This window comes from Chiloscyllium punctatum, chromosome 44, assembly GCF_047496795.1.
Source record: "Chiloscyllium punctatum isolate Juve2018m chromosome 44, sChiPun1.3, whole genome shotgun sequence".
NCBI classification, from domain to species: Eukaryota; Metazoa; Chordata; class Chondrichthyes; order Orectolobiformes; family Hemiscylliidae; genus Chiloscyllium; species Chiloscyllium punctatum.
Window position 1 is genome coordinate 59069566 of NC_092782.1, and position 6000 is coordinate 59075565.

Genomic DNA, 6000 nt, shown 5'->3' on the forward strand with positions numbered 1-6000 from the left:
ATATTTGTGCGGGTTACAGATTTAGCAAGCTAATTCCACCCCCCACCCTAGAAATGCATTCTCACTGATTTTGGATGGTAACACAGTTCCTTCAGAATGCCAATTTTCTTTATTTCTGTTTACACAAAAGTTGAGGTGCAATCCATACCATTTTCTACACACAAGTCTATGAATGAAGTCAAGGTAAAATTGACTTGGTTTGACAGGAGCAGCAGTGGATTATGAACCATTTTAAGCAACGCAACGATGAACAGGAAATCGTCCAGCTGAATGTTTGTGTTGTCTCATCAGGCCAGTGAATGGGAGACCTGTGGGGTTATGCCTTTGTCATTTTTTAAAATGTATTATGTGTCTACTTGAATGAGCAGAAATTAATGTCCCTGCTTTATTTGCCTTTGTCAAAGTACATGTGATGTGTACTGAGGTGTTTTATATACTTTGCAAGATAATGTACAAGTGGAAGATAATGTACAAATTAAGATACGAGTTAACATTGAAAGTTGGGCAAGCATGTAAAGGGGACTTTTTTTGTTGGGTTTATGCAACTTTGATGTCCAGTGCTGGAGGCACTTAAGATGAAGATTTTGTACAAATGTTACCTTCACAGATAAGGTTAAATATTAAAAATATGATGAAACCTACCTACTTAGTGATTATTAACAGCCCAGGGTCTGGAATAACAGGACTTTGTACAGAATGAGACACTTCTCTTCTTCGCTGTCTGTGATATCCCAATTCAGACAGGTTCCAACAACGTTGCCTCATTTTGTAGCAGGATTAACTACAAATAGTCCAAAGCTACTATAATGTGTCTTATTTTTGGCATTAAACAATGCATCTAGCTTGCTCCCCTGGGAGTTCTTGTTGATGATTCTAGATATCAATAGTGGAAAGACATTTCCAATCTCCAGCACTGTCAGACTCTTGCATGCCCATGGCCTGTGTTTAAAATTCACCCCAGTAATTAAAAGAATGAATAGATGTCGATGTTTAATAGTAATGTGAAACTAGTGAAATATCAATGTAAAATTACCTCATTAATTTACTTGGATAAAATAAAACCATGTTGTATAATGATGTGAATGCCTGCCTGTGTAATTCCTGATTTGTGCTCGTTATTGCATTACATGTTTCTGCACAATCCATGCCGATCACTCTCCCCCTCAAAAGTAGCAGTCACAAGCAACGTTTGCAAAGTTTATCGAGACCGACCCTGCAGCAGATACATGGGAACATTATCTCCAAGTCACTCACCATCCTGACTTGGAAATCTATTGCTGTTCCTTCAGTGTTGCTGGGTAAAAATCCTGGAATTCCTTCATTAAGGGCATTGTGGGTCTACTCGCAGCACATGGACTGCAGTGGTTCAAGAAGGTAGCTCACCCCACCTTCTCAAGGGGCAACTAGGGACAGGCAATAAATACTGGGCCCAGCCAGTAACACCTACCTCCCACAAGTAAATTAAATAAAATTGTGAACCTGCCTCAGGTCTGACACCATATTTCAGATTCTCTTCATTTTCACCATTGGTGAATCGCCAATTACCTTAAAACTGTGTTCTTTCAATCTCGTCCTTCTACTACTGACAACAATGTATCCAAGTTTGTTCTGTCCAGACCTCACACAACTTTGAACATCTCTGTCAAATGTCCTCTCAACATTCTCTTCTTCAAGGAACACAATCCCAATTTTTCCAAAATTCCCAATGTAACTGAAGTTTAAATGTTGGAACCTTTTCCTGTTCCCTCTCTCAAATTCCCATGCCATCTCCCTAACTGAGACCTTGTCATTGAGATTAATTATCTCATGGAAGCTTTGCTTCATCACCTGAGAATCATAGAATCCCTACAGTGAGGGTGTAGGTCATTCAGCCCATCAAGTCCATACTGACCCTCTGAAGAGCATTCGAACCAGACACATTCCCCTGACCCTATCCCTGTAATTCTGCATTTCCCATGGCTAACTCACCTAGCCTGGACACTATGGTAATTTAACATGGCCAATCCACTTAAGCTGCACATCGTTTGACTGTGGGAGGAGACCGGAGCACCTGGAGGAAACCCACAGGGAGAATGTGCAACTCCACACGGACAGTCGCCCAAGGCAGGGATCAAACCCAGGTCCCTGGTGTCGTGAGACAGCAGTGCTAACCACTGAGCCATCGTGCCGCCCCAAAATATTTCAAGAATTCACTTGCATTTGCAAAGTCCTTTTCATGACCAGTTTGTGTGAAATGGTTTTACAGCAACTGGAGGCTTTTTTTAAGTTAATGAAATGCAGAAGACATTGCAATTTTTGTGCAGCAAGATTCCAGAACCAACTTTAGGAAAATGATCATGTCACCCCTTCCAGTGAGGTTAATTGAGAGATAAACATTGGCCAGCTCACCACGGAAAATTCCCCATTTCACTGGATGGTATTGTGTTCGTTTTTATCAGTTCTACTAAGAGACCAGAAGGGATGTCCCAGTCCAGTACATCATCTGAAAGTGCAAATGTGTGGCACTGCTCAAGGACTGGCACTGCAACTATTGGTTCACAGTGAATTCTCAAGGTTCGAGCATCTTAGCCACAGCTGAGGTGCCGGAAGACTGGAGGTTATCTAACGTGGTGCCACTGTTTAAGAAGGCTGGTAAGGACAAGCCAGGGAACTATAGACCAGTGAGCCTGATGTTGGTGGTGGGCAAGTTGTTGGAGGGAATCCTGAGGGACAGGATGTACATGTATTTGGAAAGGCAAGGACTGATTAGGGATAGTCAACATGGCTTTGAGCATGGGAAATCATGTTTCACAAACTTGATTGAGTTTTTTAAAGACGAAACAAAGAGAATTGATGAGGACAGAGCAGTAGATGTGATCTGTATGGACTTCAGTAAGGCATTCGACAAGGTTCCCCATGGGAGACTGATTAGCAAGGTTAGATCTCATGGAATACAGGGAGAACTAGCCATTTGGATACAGAACTGGCTCAAAAGTTAGAAGACAGAGGGTGGTGGTGGAGGTTTGTTTTTCAGACTGGAGGCCTGTGACCAGTGGAGTGCCACAAGGATCGGTGTTGGTCCACTACTTTTTGTCATTTACATAAATGATTTGGATGTGAGGATAACAGGTACAGTTAGTAAATTTGCGGATGGCACCAAAATTGGAGGTGTGGTGGACAGCGAAGAAGATTACCTCAGATTACACAGGATCTTGACCAGATGAGCCAATGGGCTGAGAAGTGGCAAATGGAGTTTAATTCAGATAAATGCGAGGTGCTGCATTTTGGGAAAGCAAATCTTAGCAGGACTTATACACTTAATGGTAAGGTCCTAGGGAGTGTTGCTGAACAAAGAGACCTTGGAGTGCAGGTTCATAGCTCCTTGAAAGTGGAGTCGCAGGTAGATAGGACAGTGAAGAAGGCATTTGGTATGCTTTCCTTTATTAGTCAGAGTATTGTGTACAGGAGTTGGGAGGTCATGTTGCGGCTGTACAGGACGTTGATTAGGACATTGTTGGAGTATTGCATGCAATTCTGGTCTTCCTAATGGAAAGATGTTGTGAAACTTGAAAGGGTTCAGAAAAGATTTACAAGGGTTGGAAGATTTGAGTTATAGGGAGAGGCTGAAGAGGCTGGGGCTGTTTTCCCTGGAGCGTCGGAGGCTGAGGGGTGACCTTATAAAGGTTTACAAAATTATGAGGGGCATGGATAGGATAAATAGACAGTCTTTTTCCTAGGGCCAGGGAGTCCAGAACTAGAGGGCACAGGTTTAGGGTGAGAGGGAAAAGATATAAAAGAGACTTAAGGGGCAACTTTTTCACTCAGAGGGTGATGCGTGTATGAAATGAGCTGCCAGAGGAAGTGGTGGAGGCTGGTACAATTGCAATATTTAAGATGCATTTGGATGGGTATATGAATAGGAAGGGTTTGGAGGGATATGGGCCGGGTGCTGGCAGGTGGGACGAGATTGGGTTGGGATACTGGTCGGCATGGACGGGTTGGACTGAAGGGTGTGTTTCCATGCTGTACATCTCTATGATTCTATTTAGGCCTTGCAACTCTGGTAAGAGCGCCACCAACTAACACCAAAGTAAATGACTGTGTTCTGTAATTATAACCATCAGATGAACAACTGGAGTAAAGGTTATTGGTAAAATTTCTGCAGCGTCATTGGAGCTAGAGAGAGATGACTGGTGGTGGGTTTCACCTGTGGGTCAGCATGCCTCAGGTGAGGGGAGAGATGGAGAAGGACATTCCTTCACGGTCACCTCAGCTGGTGTGTGAATCGAACCCATACTGTTGGCATCGCCAACTAAATGAGCCTAACACTTGCAATGGCGTATCTTATGTTAAAAGTTGGTTTGGGAACACTCAGCAAAAAATCCAATATGCTGCATAGAGTAGCATCATTTTCCTGTCTTTTTTTTAACTCATTCATGGGATGTGGGCAGTGCTGGCTGGACCAGCATTTATTGCTCATCCCTAGATGCCTTTGGGAAGATAATGGAAAGTTGCCTTCTAGAACCATTGCAGTCAACGTGGGTAGTCCCACTAACGCTGCTAAGGATGGTGCTGTAGGATTTCGACCCAGTGACAGTGAAGGAATGACGATATATTTCCAAGTCAGAATGGCGAGTGGCTTTGGAGGGGAACTTGCAGGGGGTGATATTCCCATGTATCTGCTGCCCTTGTCCTTCACGATGGAAGTCTTTGTGAATTTGAAAGGCACTGCTAAGGAGCCTTGGAGAATTTCTGCAGTGCATCTTGTAGATAGTACACACTGCTGCGACTGAGCGTCAGTGGTACAGAGAGTGGATGTTTGTGGATATGGTGCCAATCAAGTAGGCTTCTTGAGTGTTGTTGGAGCTGCACCCATCCAGGCAACTGGGGAGTATTCCATCACACTCCTGACTTGCACCTTGTAGCACATCTTGCAATTTTTCCAGAAATTGGAATTCCTGTGTTAGCCATGTTTATCCAGCTGGTCTCTCAAACTGCATCCTCCACCAGTTTGATTTCATATAAAAGATTATGATAAAAGTGAAATGCAGCATGCAATCATGTCTGCCCTCACCTGGCTGGCTCAGTGGTTGGCACTGCTGCCTCACAGCACCAGGGACTCAGGTTTGATTCCAGCCTTGCGTAACTATCTGTGTGGAGTTTGCACATTCTCCCTGTGTCTGCGTGGGTTCCCTCTAGGTGGTCCGTTTTTTTCCAAAATACAAAGAGGTGCAGGGCCAGGTGGATTCGTCGTGGGGAAGTATAGGGTTATAGTAATAGTAGAGGAGTGAGTCTGGGTGGGATGTTCTTTGGAGGATTCGATGGACCTAATGACCTGTTTGCACACTGCAGGGATTCAATGAATGTCAACGTTAATTAAGAAAGAGCGCTTGGTGCTGGCTGTTTAGGATTTGGGAAAAGTTGTAAATGATTCATTACACGTATAAATAAATTAATTCAAGAACTGGCATGTTGTTTGTTATGGACCAGGCCAGACTCCCTCAAGATATTTTAAGAAGGTAGCCCAGATACTAACTTTACTTATGTGAATCGAATTGAATTTATTGTCATGTGCACCAAGGCACAGTGAAAAACTTTATCTTGCAAGCAATAGAGGCAGAGTTTTAAAGGTAGGTGTGTAGTGGATATTCCAGGAGTGATGCAGCTGGTCAAAACACTTGGGGTTAAGCAAAACAATTTATTTAAACATTCCAGTTGAAACGTGAACATAAGAAAGCGGAATTTAAAATAAGTTAACCGACCCGATGCAGTAATTAACTGTTCCAGTACAGTAACATCCCATAAATACACCCTTTGGCAAAAAGGTAAATTCAAATATAGATTCTTACAGGTAGGAGGGAATAATATCCAGAGAGAGACTTCAGAGAAAGTCAGAGGAATTCTTTACTGAGGGTTGCAACTCCCCTGGACTCTCACATCCTGTGACAGCTCCAGCTAAGAAAAAACTAGAAAAATCCTGAAATGGGAGAACTGGTCACTCCCCTTCTATTGTTAAACTGC